The following is a 25021-nucleotide window of genomic DNA, read 5'->3' on the forward strand; positions in this document are numbered from 1 at the left end:
GAAATACAGTATATTATCAAACATTAAATACAATAAAATGTGATGTTAAAGGATAAAAATCTTACCTTAATATACTCCTTCTGCAGGACCTGTATGATGGCAGAACAGGTCTCTGGAATAATGATACCCAGAGCCTGGGGGGAGATGCCTGTCGAGAACTTCAAGTCCTGCAGGCTTCTCCCTGTCGCCAAGTACGGCAGGGTGGCGACGAGCCTCTGCTCTGGAGTGATGGCTTGCCTCATGCAGGTATCCTGCCTGCTGATATAGGGGGTCAGCAAAGCCAACAAATGGTGAAATACGGGGTCCGTCATCCGGAGAAAGTTCCTGAAATCATCACGATTATTCTCACGGATCTCACGGAGCAAAGGCATATGAGAGAACTGGTCACGCGGAAGCAACCAATTCTTGGTCCATGAACTCCTCCCCACCCTGTTCATGGACTGGACTTGTGTCAAGGTCAGGACCCCAACACCAAGCCCCTGCACAGCACGAACTCTACGAGGAGTACGTATACGCAACATGGCTAGAAAACGGTCGGCTGCTCAGAACGAAGTAACAGAACGCACTGAAGAACAGCAAGGCCTGTGAAGAACGACCTGAAAAACAGTAACGAACAAACAAGAACACAATGACAAGTCAATGGTACTCGCTGCACGCACTGAAGAGCAGATACAAACCCACAAGCACAAACTGAACAGCAGAAAATGATCTGAACACGAGATTAGCAAAAGGAGCCCAAAGGGTGCCGCGCTTGGTTCTGAACTGGCCTTTTCTAGTCTCGTCATACGTGGTGTATGTCACGGCGTTCTTGGCGATCGGAAATTCCGTCAACTTTGTGCGACCGTGTGTACACAAAACAAGGTTGAGCAAACATCCGTCGGCAAAAATCCATGGATTTTGTTGTCGGAATGTCCGATCAATGTCCGATCGTGTGTACGGGGCATTAGTGTCTGTGTATAAATAGTCAATGAGTTTGTTAGTTCTCACATGGATGCACTATGCAGGCTAGACACTGAGCCATGAGGAGGTAGAAAAGAACAGTCAAAAGACCTGCGTAACAAAGTAGTGGAACTTTATAAAGATGGAAAAGGATATAAAAAGATACCCAAAGCCTTGAATATGCCAGTCAGTACTGTTTAATCCCTTATTAAGAAGTGGAAAATGGCTCTTTTGATACCAAGCCAATGTCAGGTAGACCAAGAAAGATTGCAGCCACAACTGGCAGAAGAATTGCCCAGTATACAAAGAAAAAACCCACATATAACCGCAGGAGAAATACAGGCTGCACTCCAAAAAGAAGGTGTGGTTGTTTTTAAGGAGCACAATTCAACGATACTTGAACAAAAAAGAGCTGCATGGTTGAGCTGCCAGAAGGTAGCCTTTACTGCACCAATGCCACAAAAAAGCCGAATGAGGCATGTCAAGGTGTTGTTGGGCACATTGTAACCAGGCTTTTTTTGTGGAACTTGTGCAGTAAAGGCTTCTTTCTGGCAACTTGACCATGCAGCTCTTTTTTGTTCAAGTATCGTATTGTACTCCTTAAAAACAACCACACCATCTTTTTCCAGAGCAGCCTGTATTTCTTCTGAGATTACCTGTGGGGTTTTTTTGTATCCCGAACAATTCCTGTGGCAATTGTGGCTGAAATCTTGATCTACCAGACCTTGAACAGTACTGACTGGCATATTCAAGGCTTTGGATATCTTTTTATATAAAAAAAATGTTTACCAAAAAAATGGCACCTGATGGGAACATATAAAAACAGTTGCCCCCTTTAACTGCTTGCCGACCACCGGTCGTCAATTGACGGCCAGGCGGCGCGGCTCTCGTTGCGGGAGGGCGTCATATGACGGCCTCCCATTTAAACAGGGAATGTACGCAATCATGCGCGCGCATCCCTGTTCCTTCGGTGGCGGCGTGTCACGGAGACACCGCTCGCCACCGAGGGAGGTGAACAGCCATTGGACATGGCTGTTTACCACGTGATCGGCCGTGATGAAGTCAGACAGATAGGTCCACCCCATTGTGCACAGCGCATGCGCGTCGGTGGCGGAGTGTTCCCGGGAACACTACTCGTCACCGACGCCGGTAAACAGCCATTGGCTGGCTGTTTACCCACGTGATCGGCTGTGATCCATTCACAGCCGATCATAAATGTAAACACAGAGCGGTAACTAGCTGTTACCAGCTCTTCTCTCCTCACACACTGTTTCCAGTGTGAGGAGAGAAGAGCCAGAAGCAGTGAGTTACCGATCTGTGTTCTGTAGTGTCTGCACCAACACCACACCTGTCCCATCGCCCCCCCCATTGTCATCTGTCACCCAACAGTCACCACAGTCACCCAATAAAGTGCACCTGTCACATAAGGGACTTCCATTAGTGACCGTCAGCGGTGCACCTGTCACCCCACACAAATCAGTGACCATCAGCGGTGCACCTGTCACCCGTCATCCATCAGTGACCGCCAGCCATCACCCGCCACCCATCAGTGACCGCCAGCCGTCACCCATCAGTGACCGCCAGCCATCACCCGTCACCCATCAGTGACCGCCAGCCATCACCCGTCACCCATCAGTGAACGCTAGCCGTCACCCATCAGTGACCGCCAGCCATCACCCATCAGTGACTGCCAGCCATCACCCGTTACCCATCACCTGTCACCCATCAGTGACCGTCAGCCATTACCGATCACCTGTCGCCTTTTAGTGACCGTCACCCATCACCAGTAACTGTCCGTGGCCTGTCACCCATCAGTGACCATCGCCTGTCACACCGATCAGTGAACGTTAGCTGCCACCCATCGCACAGCCCATCAGTGACCGTCACCTGCCACCTGTCACACCGCGTCATGTCCAAAAGAGTATACAGCAGTGAGGAGGCGTTCCAGATCCTCTCCATGACCGATGAGAGCAACGGGGAGTTCATCAGATTCCAATTCGGATTCTGATTCAAGTTCGGCATTTGAACCAAATAGTGAATCGGCAAATGATTCGGAGGAAAAATGGGTCCCTCCCAAAAGGTCACGGCACCCTGGAAACCAGGATTATATTCCCAGGCCCAGTACCAGCGCTGCCACCACCAATAGGCCCCAGGAACAAATTCCCAGGCCCAGTACCAGCACTGTCGCCAGCGTTAGGCCCCGGGAACAAATGCCCAGTACCAGCGCTGCCGCTGGCGATAGGCCCCAGGAACATATGCCCAGACCCAGTACCAGTCCTGCCACATCACGGCTGAGTACCAGCACAGGAAATTCCAATCCAACTACTGGAGTGTCACACCCCCAAGAGCCAGGGCCTCTACATACATGCCAGATGGTCTTGCCAACCCAATATGGCTGCCTTCCAACTCGGCATCGCCAATTATTCCCCCGTTCGCAGCACTGCCAGGTGTGCAGACCAACACCCAAAATTTCTCAGAGATTGATTTCTTTCATATGTTTTTGCCCGACACTATGCTGCAATTTATTGTGGACCAGACAAATATGTATGCCCAGCAATATATTGCCAACAACCCCCAATCATCCTATGCCTGTCCTTTTGAGTGGAGAGATCTGAATTTGGAGGAGTTCAAAGTGTTTATGGGCCTCACCCTAAACATGGGGATTACAAAAAAAATGAAGGACATGCCTATTGGTCCACCAACCCTATCCACAATATGCCCATTTATTCTGCCCTAATGTCCAGGTCCCGATACAAGATGATAATGCACTTTCTTCACTTCAGCGACAACAACCAGTGCCCTCCCCACAATCATCCAAATTACGACAAGTTATACAAGATTCGCCCACTGATAAATTTCTTTTCTCAACAATTTGCAGAACTCTATGTCCCCGATCAGAATATTTGCGTTGATGAGTCCCTGGTACCCTTTTCAGGCCGGCTAGGAATAAAGCAGTATATTCCTAGCAAAAGGGCCAGATACGGAGTAAAGTTATACAAGCTATGTGAGAGAGCCACGGGATACTTGTATGCGTTCCGCATATATGAAGGAAAAGATTCCCAGCTCCAGCCCCTTGAGTGCCCGGGCCTACATGGGCACAACTGGAAAGATTGTATGGGACCTGGCATACCCACTTCTAAACAAAGGATATCACATTTACGTTGACAACTTTTACACCAGCCTGCCCCTTTTCAAACACTTATACACTGCAAAAACCCTGGCCTGTGGAACCTCCAGAAAAAATAGAAAGGGCTTCCCACAATCTTTAGCGAACAAAAAGCTGCGAAGGGGGGAAAGAGCATCATTAAGATGCAACGAAGTGCTGGCCTTGAGGTGGAAGGTTAAGAGGGACGTGCCCATGATATCCACCATCCATGAAGACACTGCAATTGAGGTACAAAGAAGACAAGGTCCCATTGAAAAGCCAATATGTGTCCAAGATTATAATCTCTACATGGGGGGGTAGATTTTAACGATCAAATGATTCAGCCCTATTTGTCAATAAGGAGGTCCCGATTCTGGTATAAGAAGGTAGCAATTTATCTCATCCATTTGGCCATTTACAATTCCTACGTAGTCTACACCAAATCCATTGAAAGCCCCGCCCCCTTCCTAAAATTCATAGAAGAAGTTGTCACGTCCCTCATCTATCACCAAAGACCCCCCCCCAGAAGACCTTCGCTCTGAGGCTGTTTGCCGACTCCATGAGCGCCACTTCCCCTTCAGCATTCCACCATCTGAAGCAGGCCGAAGACGGCAAAAAAAATGTTGCGTGTGCACCAAAACAGGATTTAGAAAAGATACCAGCTACCATTGTCCCCAGTGTCCCTCCCAACCTGGCCTTTGCATTGGTGAATGCTTCCAACTTTATCATACATCCATAAAATATTAGCCCATATTTTTAACCATTTCCCCATTTTTATCATCTGTGCTGACCATTTTCCATTCTTTCCCAAATAACCATGCCACTGCCTTCCATGTGAACTGACCCTGGCCTGTTTTTTGACTATGCCTCTGCCTACCGTTTGGACTGCTTTCATGTGAACTGACCCTGGCCTGTTTTGTGACTATGCCTCTGCCTACCGTTTGGACTGCCTACACGTGAACTGACCCTGGCCTGTTTTATCAACTACTCTACTACCTACCGCTTGGACTGCTTACATGTGAACCGACCCTGGCCTGTTTTATGGACTATGCTTTTGCCTACCGCTTGGACTGATCTGTTGCCCTGCTACTGTAGTACACAGGGGTCTCACATATGTGAGGGGCTCCAGAACTGTTTTTCCGGTTGGAGAAAACAATTATTTTTGTTTTCTCTAGGTTTCGGAATTAGGGTCTGGAGTCCGGAGGCTTCATAGAGATTTGGGTGGGTCGAAGCCTCTACCCCTGTGCCCCTGTGCACAGGTCTTACCTGATTGTGGCCCTCAGCCTGCTGCTGACTTACTGCCACCATGCCCATGCCTGTCGCATGAATGGACCACACCGCTACCTGGTCTATGCAAATAATTCACTGTAGCAGGAGGCAGTATGTTTATGAAGGGCTGGAGAGTGGTACAATAATGAGTGTCTGCAGTTAACAGTGTACCAGGACCAATATTATGGCTGTGCTGGCTGTCTCTGCCTGTACAATTTCTATGGACTGTGCTGTGCCGACTATAGACAATATTCCTGCCTGCTGCCTGGATAGTTAATATTGTTGTCGGACCAGTGCTCTCCTCTGTGGATACTACTAAAAGCACAGGCAATGCTTTTTTTTTTACCCTTTCTGCAATAAAATTTATTTTGGATTGTAATTCTTGGTATGTGCATGTTATGTATTAGAAATATGAAGGGTTTTCAAAAATGATAGGTTGCCAGGAAATTATATATGTCATTTATGCTCCTAGAACGCCTGATGGTGCTACTTGGATGTTGGGCCTCTGTATGTGGCCAGGCTGTGTAAAAGTCTCACACATGTGGTATCGCCATACTCAGGAGGAGTAGCAGAATGTATTTTGGGGTGTCATCTTTGCTACGTACATGCTATGTGTTGGAAATATCTGATAAATGGACAACTTTGTGTAAAAAAAAAAATGCGTTTTCATTTTTTTCCACATTTTCCAAAAACTTTTGGAAAAAAATGAACCGTTCAAAAGACTCATTATGCCTCATAGATTATACGTTGGGGTGTTTGCTTTCCAAAATGGGGTCAGTTTGGGGGCAATTCTATTGTCCTGGTGCTCCAGGGCCTTCAAAAGTGTAAATGGTGGTTGAGAAATGAGATGTGTCATTTAGGCTCGTAGAACGCATGAAGATGCTACTTCAATGTTCGGCCTTTGTATGTGGCCAGGCTGTGTAAAAGTCTCACACATGTGGTATCGCCATACTCAGGAAGAGTAGCAGAATGTATTTTGGGGTGTAATTTGTTGTATGCATATGCTCTGAGAGAGAAATAACCTGTTAATATGACAATTTTGTAAAAAAAATAAAAAAAAAAAAAAAAAAAAAAATCTTCATTTTGCAAAGAATTGTGGGAAAAAAATACAACTTAAAAAAATTCACCATGCTACTTACTTAATACCTTGGAATGTCTACTTTCTAAAAAGGGGTCATTTAGGGGGTATTTGTACTTTTCTGACTTGTTATGCCCCGTACACACGGTCGGACTTTGTTCGGACATTCCGACAACAAAATCCTAGGATTGTTTCCGACGGATGTTGGCTCAAACTTGTCTTGCATACACACGGTCACACAAAGTTGTTGGAAAATCCGATCGTTCTGAACGCGGTGACGTAAAACACGTACGTCGGGACTATAAACGGGGCAGTGGCCAATAGCTTTCATCTCTTTATTTATTCTGAGCATGCCTGGCACTTTGTCCGTCTGATTTGTGTACACACGATCGGAATTTCCGACAACGGATTTGTTCCGTTGTCGGAAAATTTTATCTCCTGCTCTCCAACTTTGTGTGTCGGAAAATCCGATGGAAAATGTCCGATGAAGCCCACACACGGTCGGAATTTCCGACAACACGCTCCGATCGGACATTTTCCATCGGAAAATCCGACCATGTGTACGGAGCATTAGTGTCCCAAGAAATGAGATAGACCATCAGTACATCTGTGTGATCAGATGTGATCAATTTTCAGTGATTGGCACCATAGTTTGTAGACTCTATAACTTTCACAAAGATCAAATAATTTGGGTTATTTTTACCAAAGATATGTAGCAGTATAAATTTTGGCCAAAATTTATGAAGAAAAATTACTAATTTGCAAAATTTTATAACAGAAACAAAGAAAAAGGCATTTTTTTTTTCACCAAATTTACGGTCTTTTTTATTTATAGCACAAAAAATAAAAAACCCACTAGTGATTAAATACCACCAAAAGAAAGCTCTATTTGTGTGAAAAAAAGGTTGCAAATTTCATATGGGTACAGTGTTGCATGACTGAGTAATTGTCATTCAAAGTGTGAGAGCGCTGAAAGCTGAAAATTGGTCTGGGCAGGAAGGGGGTGTAAGTGCACTGTATTGAGGTGGTTAAAGTGAACGAATCACTGGAACTGTGTGAAATTACAAAATAAAGAATAAGGCGCTATACAGGTTCATATAAAAAAACTGTCACAAAGAAAACACTGCATCAAAGTCAAATGTGCACATTAATGAGAAAATAAGCAAGCATAAAGTCCATAAGTCAATAAATCCCAACACCAAAACGGAATGCTCTGAGATAAAACTTCTAAATCTTCCATCACGAGTGCTCAATATAAAGATGGCTACTCACCAGAGCTGTTTGACCCCTTTTTACAGGATGGTCAAGAAACACTTTGTGAACCCCAAATTGGTTCCACTAATGGCATGAATACACTCCAATGGCCACTCAGAAAGGAGCTGGAATGTAAAAAATGACTCCACAGGAGACACAGATGAAAGTCTCATAGTATAGTAATTTTTAATAGAATAAAAACAGCAGCAATGATAACAGTTACACACACATGCGATAGTGCCTGGCCTGGCACTAGGTGTAAACAGCATGTGTGAGTCAACTGATCCCTGGATGTAGCATGCATTCCACGTCTCACTCCGAAGGTGCAAAGCCTGGTGTGGTGTATCAAAAAATGGACCCGGAAATGACGGATCCTCCGCTCCGACATATGTTTTGCCATGAATGGCTCTTCAGGAAGTGATGTCGCACCACTTCCTGCTTGCTTTATGTGAATAGAAAGGCTGCTATTGGTGGGGCTCCTCCAAAATGGAGGAGAAGACAAAAACATAATACAGAATCTGCCTCTAGGGAGCGTCGATGCACACAAGCTGCCCACACTGCACATAAATAGTTAACCTTACAAAGAGATTAATGCATAAACTAATACATACAATGTATTTGTAGTCAACCATCACCCAAACAGTGATAAATGGACTATTTGGGTGCATGGATGCAATATAGAGCTGAGTAAGGTCAAATGGGTGTATTAAGGCTTGAAGGAAAAAATGAGGACAGCACCATCTAGTGGTGAATGTCCAGATGACCGAAATAACCATGCCTCTAATCTTCTATATGAAGGAGACAATTAGGACAGCACCATCTAGTGGTGAAACTCCATATGGCCGAAATTGCCAATACAACCATGCCTATACTAACAGATCAAAAAAAGTTTTTTTTTTTTTTTTTAAATATAATACACAAAGACAGTTTATATAATATCAATAAAAACTTCTGAAAGTACATTAAACTAAAAAATGGATATTAAGATAGAAACCCTGAGAAACCAGGGCTCTAATCTAAAAGAAACAATCTTGCTAAAAAAAAATATGTTAATGCAATCAATAATTAGTTAAAAAACATTTTGAAACAATTTTGATGTTTAATCCCAAAGGCTGGAGAGATTGAAGTCTATATATCCACTGCGTTTCCATCTGCGACACTTTTTTGGTCATGTCAATTCCTCTCCAATGCTGGCGAACACTATCAATGCCCCAGAACCTGAGTAAGGAGGGGTCCTTATTGTGCATCAACCTGTGGTTGGATACACTGTGGTGTTTGGACCCATTTTTTATATTATCTATATGTTCTCCCACTCTTTTGGCCATGGTTCTAGTGGTCCTGTCAACATATTGGAAATTGCATGGAATCATGAGCAGGTAAGTAACATATCTAGTGTCACATGTGATGAACTGCCTAATGTCATATTCCCCTCCTGTAACCACTGATAGAAAGCTAGTTGCTTTCCTAGTTTTGTCCCTAGTAATTCTGCATGCTTTGCATCTCTTACATTTATAGAACCCAGTGCGGTCCAAAAAAGTGGGGGGTTTCTTAGGGGGCCGGATGACATTTTTGGCCAACATATTGCGTAACCCTGGGGCTCTTTTATAAATAAACTTAGGTTTGTTGGGAATAAACTGATATCTTTTTGCAGCCTATAGCCACTAGGGGCAAAGCATACCTAAAGGATAGTAAGGTCCTTATTAATAGGATTAGGGAAATGGTGATACCCTGTTTCCCCGAAAATAAGACCTAGCGTGATTGTCGGTGATGGCTGCAATATAAGCCCCCAAATAAGCCCCCAAATAAGCCCTAGTTAAAGTCCTTGTAGGTCTTACTTTCAGGGTAGGGCTTATTTTTGGGTTAACAGGGTAGGACTTATTTGGGGGGTAGGGCTTATATTGCAGCCATCACCGACAATCACGCTAGGTCTTATTTTCGGGGAAACAGGGTAGGAGAACATACATTGTTGGTCACAGTGGATGTTGAATCCCTATATATCAACATTGTACAGCAGGATGCCCTAAATGCCGCTTCATGGGCGTTGAAAAAATATTGTGACCTCAAAACCCCCCAAAGAAAATTCCTTGTGGAAGCCTTAGAAATGGCAATGACTAATAATTTCTTCTGGCATGCAGGGGATTTTTTAACCAAATAAACGGGGTGGCTATGGGGGCTAAATATGCACCCAGTATTGCTAATATTTTCTTAAACAAGTGGGAGGAGGAATGTATTTTTTCTGACCAGTGGCCCCAAATTCAAATGTACCAAAGGTACATAGATGATATTTTCATTATGTGGGAGGGTCCAAAGGAAGAGTTGGATGGTTTTCTAGTCTATATGAATAACAATAAATACCAAATAAAGTTCACCATTACCTGGCATCAATCGTGCATCCAGTTTTTGGATCTCAAAATCTTTAAGATGGGTTCTGGTTTGGGGACCAGGACCCATTTTAAAGAAACTGATCTGAATGGGTATATTTCCACCCATAGTTGCCATCAACCCAACTGGGTGAGAGCAATCCCAAAGGATCAATTCCTGAGAATCAGAAGGAATTGAGCGGGTGAGGAAGATTTCATGGCCCAAACCAATATGCTCATTGATAGATTCATAGAAAAAGGGTACAATAAAAGAAAATTGTAGATTACGAGAGAACAAGTTAGGCAAATTGATCATCTTACCCTTTTGAGACCAAAAGCCAGGGACTCAGCAGGGGACTAATTCAACCTGGCATTTTTTTCAGGTTTTAATCTCCAATATAAAGAGGTGGAAAGGATAATTAAAACCTCCTAGCCAATATTACAAAAAGACCAAACCCTTAGAAAGATCCTTCCCAACAAACCTAAGTTTATTTATAGACGAGCCCCAGAGTTACACAATATGTTGGCCAAAAATGTCATCCGGCCCCCTAAGAAACCCCCCACTTTTTTGGACTGCACTGGGTTCTATAAATGTAAGAGATGCAAAGCATGCAGAATTACTAGGAACAAAACTAGGAAAGAAACTAGCTTTCCATCAGTGGTTACAGGTGGGGAATATGACATTAGGCAGTTCATCACATGTGACACTAGATATGTTACTTACCTGCTCATGTGTCCATGCAATTTCCAATATGTTGGCAGGACCACTAGAACCATGGCCAAAAGAGTGGGAGAACATATAGATAATATAAAAAATGGGTCCAAACACCACAGTGTATCCAACCACTTCAGGTTGATGCACAATAAGGACCCCTCCTTACTCAGGTTCTGGGGCATTGATAGTGTTCGCCAGCATTGGAGAGGAATTGACATGACCAAAAAAGTGTCGCAGATGGAAATGCAGTGGATATATAGACTTCAATCTCTCCAGCTTTTGGGATTAAACATCGATATTGATGTAATTGTTTTTAGCAAGATTGTTTCTTTTAGATTAAAACCCTGGTTTCTCAGAGTTTCTATCTTAATATACATTTTTTAGTTTAATGTACTTTCAGAAGTTTTTTATTGATATTATATAAACTGTCTTTGTGTATTATATTTAAAAAAAAAACTTTTTTTGATCTGTTAGTATAGGCATGGTTGTATTGGCAATTTCGTCCATATGGATTTTCACCACTAGATGGTGCTGTCCTAATTGTTTCCTTCATATAGAAGATTAGAGGCATGGTTATTTCGGTCATCTGGATATTCACCACTAGATGGTGCTGTCCTAATTTTTTCCTTCAAGCCTCAATATACCCATTTGACCTTACTCAGCTCTATATTGCATCCATGCACCCAGATAGTCCATTTATCACTGTTTGGGTGATGGTTGACTTCAAATACATTGTATGTATTAGTTTATTCATGAATCCCTTTGTAAGGTTAGCTATTTATGTGCAGTGTGGGCAGCTTGTGTGCATCGACGCTCCCTAGAGGCAGATTCTGTATTATGTTGTCTTCTCCTCCATTTTGGAGGAGCCCCACCAATAGCAGTCTTTCGATTCACATAAAAGGAGGAGGCGCGACATCACTTCCTAAAGAGCCATTCACGGCGAAACATATGTTGGAGCGGAGGATCCGTCATTTCCGGGTCCATTTTTTGATACACCACACCAGGCTTTGCACCTTCGGAGTGAGACGTGGAATGCATGCTACCCCCAGGGATCAGTTGACTCTCACATGCTGTTTACACCTAGTGCCAGGCCAGGCACTATCGCATGTGAGTGTGACTGTTATTATTGCTGCTGTTTTTATTCTATTAAAAATTACTATACTATGAGACTTTCATCTGTGTCTCCTGTGGAGTCATTTTTTACATTCTAGCTCCTTTCTGAGTGGCCATTGGAGTGTATTCATGCCATTAGTGGAACCAATTTGGGGTTCCCAAAGTGTTTTTTGACCATCCTGTAAAAAGGGGTCAAACAGCTCTTTTGTATACATTGTATTGCACGGCATATGAAACGTGTTCTGCGCGGGCAGCTAGGTGATTTGCACATTTGAAGCAATATACCATTGTGGCTCGCAAAATTCCCTTTTATCTAAACAGCTCTGGTGAGTAGCCATCTTTATATTGAGCACTCGTGGTGGAAGATCTAGAAGTTTTATCTCACAACATTCCGTTTTGGTGTTGGGAATTATTATCTTATGGACTTTATGCTTGCTTATTTTCTTATTAATGTGCACATTTGACTTTGATGCAGTGTTTTCTTTGTGACATATCTTTTTATATCCTTTTCTATCTTTGTAAAGTTTCATTACCTTGTTACGCAGGTCTTTTGGCTGTTCTTTTCTGCTCCCCATGGCTTAGTATCTAGTCTGCTTAGTGCATCCTTGTAAGAGCTAGCAAACTTGTTGACTATTTATACACAGACACTAATTGCGATTTAAAAAGCCACAAACGTGGGAAATTAACCTTTAATAGCCATTTTAACCTCTGTGTGCCACCTGTGTCTGTACCAAGGCCAAACATTCCAAGGCATGTAAACTTTTCACCAGAGCCATTTGGGTGATTTCTGTTATCATTATGATTTTAAAAGGTGCCAAAAAATGACGTGATAATAAATATCTTCATGCAATCACTATCCTTAAATAAAAGACAGTTTTTTGGCATGATTAGTCATATTTTCAATATAAATGCCAACATTTCACAATTTCTGCCGGGGTATGCAAACTTTTGAGCACAACTGTACCTGTTAGAAATTATCAGGAAAGAATACAAACATTTAAATTGATCTCCCTTCAGAAGAGACGTTTAAGAGGTGACATGATCACAATATGCAGATCTTTAAATGATGACTCTAGCACTGGGAGGAAACTATTTAACCTAAGGTCGCTAAAGAGAACCCACAGGCAATCAATGATTGAAGTGGTTCAATCTTTAACTGTGTAAGATGTGTTTTACTGTTAGAGCAGTAAGGGTGTGGAACTCCCTTTCACAGTTGGTGGTGTCAGCAGGGAGTGAAGGAAACACTTTTCTTAGGGAGTGCAATGTACAGGGATATAGAAAATATTACAGTGTTTCGAAAGCCTTAAGCTGAAAAACCTTCTGTGATGCAGCTGCACCCCAGAACCCCCCTTTACCTTACCTGAGCCAAATCCAATCCAGCGATGTGCATGAGGGAAGCCGCTCCCGCCGCTGTTTCTCTCTCCTCATTGGACAGATTGATAGCAGCGGGAGGCTCCCGCTGCTATCAATCAAATCTGGTTACACGGCAGCAGGGGGTGGGGTCGAATCCCGCTGTCTGTGTCAATGGACTCATTATTGAGCCCGCACAGGTGTCAGAAATCAGCTTTCCCTGGGGGACCCAATGAAGAGGAGGGGTCTGGAGCGCCGACAGGCGACCCGAGAAGAAGAGGTTCAGGGCTGCTCTGTGCAAAACTATTGCACAGAGCAGGTAAGTATCTGCATGTTTGTTAATTTTATTTATTTTTTTTTTTTTAAACAAAGCTTTATAACCACTTTAAAGTAGCCATACATTAATCATTTTATTTCAATCAGCCAGCGGGCTGTTTGAAAAAAACTGAATGGATCCCCCTATCCACAAAAGCGAGGTGGATGGGGGAATCCTCCTCGCTGTGCTATAGAACTCCTCAGCTATATCATTTCACTCTACCTATGGCCAGATTAAGTGAAACACAGACACATTCTGATTGAACTGGATGGACTGGTGTCTTTATTCAGTCTTACCAATTAGGTAACTATGTAAATTTGTTTGTTGAAGAAAAATTTCCATCCTGCTCCTTCAAATTTTAAATTTTCAATTGCCATTTTCAATTTCAAAACGAACATCAATTTGACCCCACTAACAAATGTTCTTTAGGCTCCATTCACACCTGAGTGTAGTGATTTACTGGCGGTTTTAGGGCATTTTTTTAAGCATTTTTGCAGCTTTTTACAAGTGATTTAGAAGCGTATTACAAGCGTTTTACAGCTTCAGACATTTTTGTTTAGCCAGTCGAAAGCACTAGAGCAGTGATGGGGTACCTTCGTACCCCAGATGTTTTGGAACTACATTTGCCATGATGCTCAACTACACTGCAGAGTGCATGATCATCATGGGAAATGTAGTTCCAAAACATCTGGGGTGCCAAGGTGTGCCATCACTGCACTAGGGGAAGGAGAGGGAGAGAAAATTAGGGGCGGAGAGCTGCTATTTGAGCAGAAAAGGAGCGACAAGTCAGGTGTTTCTATTGAAGTCTATGGGACCAAAAACGCTTGTAATCTGTCAAAAAGAAGCTCATGTACTTTTTTGAGTGACAGGTGTTTTGTTTCAGGCAACAGAACACTTATATGTGAACAGGGGCATTTTAAATGAATTAAATTTGTCTTGTTGAGCATTTTATGCCCTGTACACACGGTCGGATTTTCCGACTGAAAATGTGCGATCGGAGCGTGTTGTTGGAAATTCCGACCGTGTGTGGGCTCCATCGGACATTTTCCATCGGATTTTCCGTCACACAAAGTTTGAGAGCAGGCTATAAAATTTTCCGACAACAAAATCCGATCGCGTGTGTGGACAATTCCGACGCACAAAGTGCCACGCATGCTCAGAAGAAATTCCGAGACGGAACAGCTCGGTCTGGTAAAATTAGCGTTTGAAATGGATATAGCACTTTCGTCAGGCTGCAATGTTTAAAATTGTTTAATACAGCGCACTCTCTTCTTCTTTATAATGCTAGAAGAATGAAGTAGTTTTGCTGCTGATATTCACACAGACTTCTCACAAACGTCTTTCTTTATTATTTATCGTGATTTCATGAATATATTTTGATTTGTCACATCTGACAAAAAAAGATATATGTTTTTTTTTTTTTGGTTTGTATCGTTTTCAAGCCTGATCGTGTTTTTAATTTTTTTTATTTTTTTATTTTGCATCCTGAATATTTTTGGGTGTGTTTTGTGTGTCAAGTTACCACAACACAATTATTATCTTGTATTATTTAATCTCAAGGAGATTGCTTGGTGTTGGTGTCTCTTGTTAATTTCACGTTGTATTTTAGAAATGTACCTGCCTCCTCACAAACAAACTGTCCTTTTTAAAGGAAAACACACATAGGCGAGTATAATTGAAACAAAAAATCCTTTATTAAGGGCTCAGAACCAAACAAAGAGGGAGGCAACGCTGGAGAAACAGCAGAAATTGGCGAAGCCTTGGACCCCCAGGGCACACATCAATTCTTTTACAGCAAAATTGGTGGCCTGAGGAGTCCATATCTAAGGGAGTGCAGTCTGGTCCAGAAGTCCCAGAGATCATGAAAGCAGCAGATGACATGTATGTCCCCAGGCTGTGGTCATACAAGAGCCTGCATCTTTTGCCAGACCAGACTGAACCCAGGTCATCACTTTCTGGTCTTCCTTAGACGCTTCCTTCCCGGCTGTGGCTCTGGTGTTGGAGGTGTGGCAGAAGGAGGAGTAGGACCTGGAGGAGGAGGAGGAGGACCTGGAGGAGGAGGACCATGGGTGAGCTGACAAATGTGGGTTTCACATGTGAGTTGGCCCCTCAACCCCTTATTTAGAGCTTCCAAAATTACAAACTCACATAAGAGTCGTTGGCCCTCCTCCATCTGCATCATTTTGCATGCAGTTAGCTCTGCAAAATCATCTTCCACACTGTGGGGTGTTCTGAGGGCCTCAATAGCCTTCCAAAATAGGCCAATTGCTGGCTCCTCCAGGTTACTCCTCTTCCTGCCACTTTTTCTTTGAAGGCGGAGAGGAGGGACCTGTGTATCGGGCAGCCTGCTTGGCCCGGCCACCTCCTGGCTGAGACTTTCCTGTGTATGAAAAAGGGACATGGTTTTAGTTGTTGGTTCATCAATCACAATCATAAATTAGTACTCCAAACTAACATCTATTTAACATCATTGATTGGACAACAAGAAATATTTTGAAGGATGCTATACCTGACTCAAGCTGGGCTCCTTCTCATGTTGCTGCCTGGAAGGCCCAGGTTGGGCGTCAGAAGCCTCAGCTGAGGTGGAAGGAAGCATGGAAGGAAGAGTGGAGAGTGCTGGCCTGGGTTTAGTCTGACCTGACAGAAAATGCAGCCTGTCATAGTACCAAGGCCTGGGGACATAAATGTCATCTGCAGCTCCTGATCTCTGGGAATCCTGGACCTTCTTGTGCTCCCTTAGATAAGTACTCCTCATGCCACCAATTAGGATCTTCAAATAGGTGGTGTCTGCCGTGGGGATCACTGGCTTCACAAATAGCAGCAAATCATCCAGCGCTGCTTTCCTCTTTGCTTGGTTCTTATAATCAGGGTGATTTACCTGCCACAGACAAGGCAGCTCCCTGAACATATCTATGAAGATTGGCATAAAGTCCTGATCATTGACTAGATCCATTTTCACTGCAAGACACAACACCAGACAAACCCTAATGTCAGCCTAAAGTCTTCTAAACTTTTCCAAATACAGGCCTCAATCTAGAAGCAGTATAGGCCCAAATTTAAATCTTACCTTCGTTATCACGATCGGCGCCTCCGATACTCCTTCCTCCGCTCACAGATCGTACGTACTACGCACGCGTGTTATGCTTTATATACACTGCGCATGTGTGAAACTCCGCCCGCCCCTGATGTTCTTTCTAGTCTATTCCCCGCCCCTTCTCGTTCAGCGCAGTGGGGGAAGAGCACATGGCGGAGACACAGCAGGTGCGTGCTAATTACAGCAACGAGGAGGAGGAGGAAAGCCCGGAGCCAGAAACGTCCCGATCCCGGAAGAGACGATTTAAGGCCTCAAATATGTCCTTTGGGGAGATGTTGGAGATGGTCGACATAATGAAGAGGGACGACTATGACGGGAAGTATGGACCTTACCCCAACCCCAATGTCAGAAAGGCCAAGATCATGGCGAAAGTGGTCAAAAGTCTGCAGAAGAATTTTGGGGTACGACGATCCAAGGATCAACTCAGGAAGCGGTGGTCAGAACCTCAAATTAAGGGAGCATGAGCAGTACAGAAGGATCAGGAGAGTGCTGCAAAAAAGTAAGTAGTTGTGCTGTGTTCCTATTCTTTATTTTGATTACATTCGTGCTGCTCCATGTGCTTTTCTTTACTGTTGTACAGTTTAAAATGGCAACTTTCATGTTCATGGGCACATTGTTCGTTCGTATGAAACATTGTTCTTTCGGCATAGAAAACCCCAGTGTTTTGGACATATGCATTTGAATACATTTTTTCGGGCCTACTTCTCTTAAAATAATTTTTGAGTCTAGATGGGTTTGTAACTAGAATGTAATGCAAACTAGATTCTGTGTAAGGAGAGGACACTCAGCAGCTGTTTACACATCTGTACGCTGGAGCACTAGTGTGGGACACAAGAACACCCTTTTTATTAGGGGGCCCACACAGGTGCTCCAGTGTATACTATAGGGGTGTCTCCATCTGTGAAGCTTGTACAAAACAGGTAAGTATTCAAGCTTGACAAAGGAAAACAATATTTAATCATCTTGGAACTCTGCCAAAATAGACAATTGTACCCCACTTCCAAGCAATGTTTCATATTCCTATTTCTGCCATCAATTATCTGTGTGCTAGGTATACCTATTTTTTTTTTACATAGGGGAGAAAAGACTCTGAGGACACCACTCATCAGAAGAGACAACAGACCCCCCACCTCATGAAGAAGGTGAAATCCCTCAAAGCCAACAGGAGGAGGAGGAGGAAGGAGACCTGGTGGAAATAGTCACCACAACAGGTGAGTGTCTGCGACCACAGACTCAGGTAAGAGATGGATGCCGGCATATTTATAATACATGGTATGTTTTTGTTTCTCTATTTTTAGGTGATCGTGATGTTGTGGATTCAGGTCATTTCACCAGTGAAAGTGCCCAGATCCTGATCGGGGAGATCATGGGGTGTAATAGGGACTTGGAAAACATCCAGAAAAACATCAATGATGTTAAAAAAAAATGAAGAACATCATTGATATTTTAGGGAGACTTTAAAAGACCTCCAAATCCCTTACTTTTTGGTGGTATTTGTAATGGAAGAATTTTTAAAATTTTTTGCCATTTTATAGAAAAGCCAAATTTTGAAGATGCACACAGTGTGTCAACATGTGCTATCTGCCATCACGGGAGATCAATGTATGCATTTTGGGGGTGCAACCCCTTCCTCAATAATAAAGTAGCTGAGAGGAAGGGGTTGCACCCCCAAAACACGTACCTTGATCCCCCGTGATGGCAGTTAGCACATGTTGACATTCGGGGCAATTTGTGTGCATCTTTAAAATTTGGCTTTTCCAGGGGTGACTTTACCCCATCTGAACGCAATATCAAACAGAGTTTATAAATACTCATGTCTGATATTGCCTTCAATTTCTACAAAAGTTGTAGAAATTTCAGATTTGTGTATTTCTTATTTGTTTGAAACATGCCTGTTTTACCTTAAATGGACATTTCTACTTTTATTAATCTGACCCAAAAAATTGTTATACAACAAACATGTTGGTTTGTTTTAAAAACCTTTTATAAATGCACATGTGATTTTGCTGGTATTAAAAAGAGTGATACTCAAGAATGTGTGGATTATTGTTTCAATGCTCCTAACATTTTGTTGTGGTAAAATTGTTGTTTTTTGTGACAATGGGGGTTATTTCCTAAGGACAAATCCACTTTGCACTACAAGTGCACTTCAGTGCAGGCTCAAGTGCACTTGTAGTGCAAAGTGTATTTTCCTTTAGTAAATAACACCCAACAGTGCTTTCTAATGTTACACAATCACAACATTTCCAGGACTCCCCACATTTCTGTCAGGGTCAGCTAAAAGAAACACAAGCAGTAAATGTCAGCATAGATTTTAGTAGTTAAAATGATTTTTTTATTTTAAAAATGTATCAGACATTGTCTGGCATATTGATGGCCCTCCTACCCGCAAAGTAATCAAGGTATCTAAGACGGACCTTGCGGGCACTCGGGGGGGGGGGGGGGCAAGCCAGGATGGCCACTTTCAAGCGCCGTCAGGGTTGGTTTATTTACTTGAATTCCGGCCTCGGGCCCAACTGAGGCAGCATAGTTGGCAGAATTTCGCCTTAAAAAGTTGTGGAGAACACAGCACGCCAGGATGATATGATTCAGTTTATACTCCGCCATGTGTATGGGTGTAAGAAATAGGCGGAACCGGCTGGCCATGATTCCAAATGTGTTCTACATCACTCTTCTGGCTCTGGCCAGCTGGTAATTAAAAACCCTCTGGTCTGGGGTGAGGGTCCTCATCAGGAATTTCCGCATAAGATGGTCCCCCAGCGCAAACGCTTCATCAGCAACGAAGACGAATGGGAGTGCTTCAACATTGTCTTCTGGAGGTGGCAAGTCCAAGCTGCCATTCTGGAGACGCCTGTAGAACTCCGTCTGGGTGATGACTCCACCATCGGCCATTCTTCCCCACGTCCACATACAGGAACTCATAAGTAGCCAACACCACTGCCATCACAATACTATTGAACCCCTTATAATTATAATAGTATGACCCCAAGTTGGGTGGTGGGACGATGTGGACGTGTTTCCCATCAATTGCCCCTCCACAGTTAGGAAAGTCCCACCGCTGGGCAAAGTGGGAGGCCACAATCTGCCATTCCTCTGGGTTTTAAGGAAACTGTGGAGTCAAACAAGCAGATTAGACACAAAAATTCTTGGCCAACATCAGTATAACATTTATTTTAGGGAGTATTTAAAGACAAAGGTATAAGGTCCACCTATCAGATTCCTCCTCCAACCCCCCCCCCCCCATGGGCCATTTGTAAAATTTTATGGGGGGAGATGTTTTAGACAGGTAACCATCTCCACTTCATTGAGAGATGCATGCCTAAATAATGTGTATTACTTTACTTTACACTATTGGCAGCCCACTGGACAGGTAAGAAGTGTCATAATACAAAGAGATAAATACACACTGTACGCATTTTAGCACATTTTTACATTCTGCTATTACCTATCAAGATAATAATAGGATACAAAAACTTTAAACAGTACCATATGAAAGTATTCAGGTAGGCCCTTGCACTACATGCTTTGGGGAATTCATCCATAAATCTGACCACAAAAGAGGTGGGTATAGTGTGTATGGGTTTGACAAAGTCAGCAGATAGAGGATTGTTATCAGCTGAGTTGGCAGTTGGGGGGGAGGGAGGGTTCCAAATGATTTTGGGACACCAAAGAAAAGCCTCTGCCACTCTGCCTGAATTTAAAGCACAAATCACATTTTTACACATTTTAGGGGATGTTTGGGGTAAAGTACTACTATGGAGCTGACCAAATACATTGTTAAGTGACTACACGAGGTGAATATAGGGCCAGGAGAGCATGCTGGGGAAGTAAGTGAAGTATGAAGGACAAAAATTAAAAAAAAAAAAAAACAGCATGCATGAGGACAAAGGGGGTATTCACAGCATATTACAATCATGGTAATTAGGGAATGAGGAAAGAAATACTATGTATTATCAAACATTAAATACAATAAGATGTGATGTTAAAGGATAAAAATCTTACCTTAATATACTCCTTCTGCAGGACCTGTATGATGGCAGAACAGGTCTCTGGGATAATGATCCCCAGAGCCTGGGGGGAGATGCCTAACGAGAACTTGAGGTCCTGCAGGCTTCTCCCTGTCGCCAAGTACCGCAGGGTGGCGACTAGCCTCTGCCCCGGAGTGATGGCTTGCCTCATGCAGGTATCCTGCCTGCTAATATAAGGGGTCAGCAAAGCCAACAAACGGTGAAATACGGGGTCCCTCATCCGGAGAAAGTTCCTGAAATCATCAGGATTATTCTCACGGAGCAAAGGCATGTGACAGAACTGGTCACGCTGGAGCAACCAATTCTTGGTCCATGAACTCCTCCCCACCCTGTTCATGGACTGGACTTGTGTCAAGGTTAGGACCCCAACACCAAGCCCCCGCACAGCACGAACTCTACGAGGAGTACGTATACGCAACATGGCTAGAAAACGGTCGGCTGCTCGGAACAAAGTAACAGAACGCACTGAAGAACAGCAAGGCCTGTGAAGAGCGACCTGAAAATCAGTAACGAACGAACACGAACACAACGACAAGTCAATTTTACTCGCTGCACGCACTGAAGACCAGATACAAACCCACAAGTACAAACTGAACAGCAGAAAACGATCTGAAAACCACGAGTCTGAAAAAGCACGAATCGTCTCTCACCAAACTTTTACTAACACGAGATTAGCAAAAGGAGCCCAAAGGGTGCCGCGCTTGGTTCTGAACTGGCCTTTTCTAGTCTCGTCGTACGTGGTGTACGTCACCGCGTTCTTGGCGATCGGAAATTCCGACAACTTTGTGCGACCGTGTGTATGCAAAACAAGTTTGAGCCAACATCCGTCTGAAAAAATCCATGGATTTTGTTGTCGGAATGTCCGATCAATGTCCGATTGTTTGTACAGGGCATTAGAGCTACAAACTTCAAGCAGAAAATCGCTCAGGTGTGAACAGGGCCTAAAACAAAAAAAAAATGATCAATCTAGTGTATGGCCACCCTAAGAGAATGCTACAATAGCAAAGAAAGTAGTGGCTGCATGCAAATTTTCGTACTATAGATCACTATATCTTTTCTGGCCTAACCATTGGAAAACCAATGGCTTGCAAAATAAATGTATATCAGGTGCTTCATTGTGACAACTCCGTGTATAGCTCCTTACAGCAATTTAGATTGACAAAGATGTGCTGATGACAGAGACACAAACTTTGCTTATGTGCCTAGCCTTATGCCCCGTACACACGATGAGATTATCGGACAAATGATCGTCCGTTTTTTGTTTTTTTTTGCACGCTAATCTCAGATCGAATCTGAGGAGTTTACTAAAGTCACGAAAATTCCCGTACGACAGAAAAAAAATTCGGAAGTGATGTCATGTGTTGTAATGCATTTGTATTGCATTTTTGAACGATAGCTGTACTGATGAATAGACATGTGCATTCGTTTTCGTCCGAATGCATTTTCGTCCGAATTTCAGGTATTTTCGTTATCGTTTTAACAAACGATAACGAAAGTGCAGAATCCGAAAAACAAAGATCCGACATAAACAAATGCTTTATTTTCGTTTTCGTTGCTACAACAGTTCGATATAGATAGGAGATTCAACATGATGATGACAATAACAATCTGTGTCCATCAAACCTGTGGTCGAATGTGCCTAACCTTAACTCTATTAGTCCAAGATTATTCTACATAGATTCGACATAGAGAGAAAAGATTTGACGTAGGGGAGAAAAGATTCGACGTAGGGGAGAAAAGATTCGACGCAGAGGAGAAAAGATTCGACGTAGGGGAGAAAAGATAAATAAAAATAATGATGATGATGAATGTTATTGGCTGATTGTAACCAAAGAGGAGGAGCAGTAAAATAGCTAGAACTAAGTACACACGTACTTTGGCTTATGGTGTCTGTTGAAAGTTCTAAGAAGATTCGATGGAGCGGGTAAACTATACAGCGTCGTACAGTTTAGCTGCTCCGTCGAATCTTCTTTGAACATTCCACAGACACCATAAGCCTTCAATGACAGATTCAACCTTAATTTGGATTTTCGGATGAATGCAATTTTTAATGAAAAACGAAATAAATAAAAACGAATTTCGGGAGTAACTAAATAAATTTATTTTTCGGACGAAAACGAAATTCCGAAACAAAATATTTCAGTGAGCACGTGTCTACTGATTAAACGAAAAACGTACGATCTGGCATCGTACAAAAAATGTTTTCATGCATGTCAGATAGAATAATATCGGATGAACTGTCATGACTGGCTCTCGAAAGCTCTGTACTAACGATCCGATTATCGTACGATCACTTCGAAAGCGGTATTTTCCGTACGATTTTCTGATCGTGTGTACGGGGCTTTAGACTTGACATGCTTTATACAAGTGAAAGTGAAACAAGAATCCTTGCTTCTAGGTGCTTAACATTTTAGCTGTACGTATTTCTTGTATGTGTCACCCTTCATTACAGGTTGCATTGACTATGTTGCTATGATGGTTTATGACTAAAGCAGGCATCAATAACGCATCGTTGTGGACATAACACACTTGTAGTGAAATTAGAGCCAGCGGTGTTGTTCTCCGAGGCTCTGTGTGTTGTGTTTTAAAGTGCCACCTCTATTTAAATAGCCCTTGGGCCAGTGATGACAAATGTCAAGAGGCTGTTCATTCATAAGAGTTTTTCAGAGGTGGAGGCAATGGCTGGGAGTACACACAGGAAAGCTTGCAGGCAGGGGGAGTGACTTAGGTAGCAGAGTGAGAGGCATTCAGCACATTGATTTTACACACCCCAGACATTACAGCACAGGCAGTCTCTGTGCTAGGAGACCACACTCCTAATCCCAGCTCTGGAGCTGACAGCACAGTTCTCGGAGAACTTGGAGTACAATCTAACTTTTTCTCTGAAATAAAAAAAGGAAAAAAACAAAACAAAGGAAACAGGCATAGGATCTCACCTTGTTCTTCAACTTAATCCTGTCTCTTTTTGCAGACTTGGCAAAAGTTTTTTTTTTTTTTTTTTTTTTTCTTCCTGATCTAGAATTTGAAGAATCTAGGCATTCTTACCCACTTCATCTATCCCTGACCACGTCTACTTCTTACTATGCAAGGATGCTCCGAGTAGCTTGTGGATTTATTTCAATGTGACGGCACTGGGACTCACTTGAGAGAAGGAGACAGTGTGTCTGGAAGGATTTGGAGAAGAGGCAAAAAAAAGTCTTACTGTGGCTTTTATTTTCTGGCTTGTCTCCTGTGGTTGAATTTTTGCTACGTGGATCACTAGGCAGAGACTTAGAACAGGTAAAGTCATTAAGGTTTTACTGGTCCACAAGTCAATGCTGCACATTGCACATTAGCTACTATAAAAGGTTATAAGTTTGTTCCTTTCTCAGAAGTTGACTTTTGATGACTTTGATGTTAACTGTAATTTATTTTGCTTATAACTCATTTTATTTGCGTCCTTGTAATCTGCAACCTTTATACCTTGTTGCATATTCTACTATCGATAATTACGCGAAAGACGCCAAGTAAAATTTTTATGGCTTTGGCTGATTTCATGGTAATTAGTAATATATTTGACAGCTTTTTCTAGTATTGCACAAATGTATTTAAAGGTTTAGAGTCTAACTTTTTAAATCAATAGTGATTACAGAACTTTCATTATAGCCCCTCCAGTAAACATATAATTTAATTTGTTTATTAATTGCTTCAATTGGACAAACTTTATAAATGACTTTTTAATACTCCTATATGCTTAGAACTATGCAGCGTCCGGTGTGAGCCTGGTTCAGCTGCAGGAACCTATGTCTCTTTAAATGTATGGAATCCTTTTACAATCCTCAACATACATAGAACTGATTTATGATAGCTGTAGGTATGAAAGTGGGGGTGTTGTACATTTTTAGAGCAGATTCAAAAAACATTATTCTATCATCTCTACACAGCAAATATTAACATTTTAAAAAGTACACTTTTTTTGTATCTTTTTAAAACTAGAATTCATTCCTATTAAGTACATTATTTGGCTGTTCTTAGTTTTCAGCTCCTTCCAGCAAAACTGTAGGCTATATAAATAACATATGGGTTTTTTGTTTAGGTAGGAGGAATGATAATGACTTAAAGGAGAGTTACCCATAGTAATCAGATAGAAGACTTATTTCATTGGTCCAACCAGCTGAATGAAATGCAGTTGGATACTATGGGTTATGGTACTTAGCGCGTAATCACTGCTTTACTCATTGAGTTGATTTATAAAAGTAATAGAGGCTGTTCGCTAACAGGGTAAAGCTGTGTTCACTTTGAATACTAAGTCATAAGCAAATAAATTTAAAACAGTGGGTTTTTACTTTATCATGACTTAAACCAGACCTTCACGCTCTTT

General features: G+C 42.5%; 1 protein-coding gene and 1 long non-coding RNA gene across 3 annotated transcripts in view; one reads left to right on the plus strand and one right to left on the minus strand.

Annotated features, from left to right (window-relative positions):
- Positions 1-18945: 18945 nt before the first annotated feature.
- LOC141101786 (uncharacterized) lies at positions 18946-24211 on the minus strand. The gene is made up of 2 exons (XR_012235022.1): positions 23598-24211; positions 18946-19742 (listed from the first exon to the last, which is right to left on the minus strand). It is a non-coding gene; the product is annotated as an uncharacterized lncRNA (long non-coding RNA).
- The window catches only part of LPAR1 (lysophosphatidic acid receptor 1), a 258641-nt gene continuing 256976 nt past the window's right edge, over positions 23357-25021 (plus strand). For both annotated transcript variants that reach the window (XM_073591097.1, XM_073591086.1), the window contains exon 1: positions 23357-23940. The gene's annotated coding sequence lies outside the window, so the exon portion shown is untranslated. The remainder of the gene's footprint in view (positions 23941-25021) is intronic.

The sequence above is a fragment of the Aquarana catesbeiana genome, linkage group LG01, assembly GCF_042186555.1.
Source record: "Aquarana catesbeiana isolate 2022-GZ linkage group LG01, ASM4218655v1, whole genome shotgun sequence".
NCBI lineage: Eukaryota > Metazoa > Chordata > Amphibia > Anura > Ranidae > Aquarana > Aquarana catesbeiana.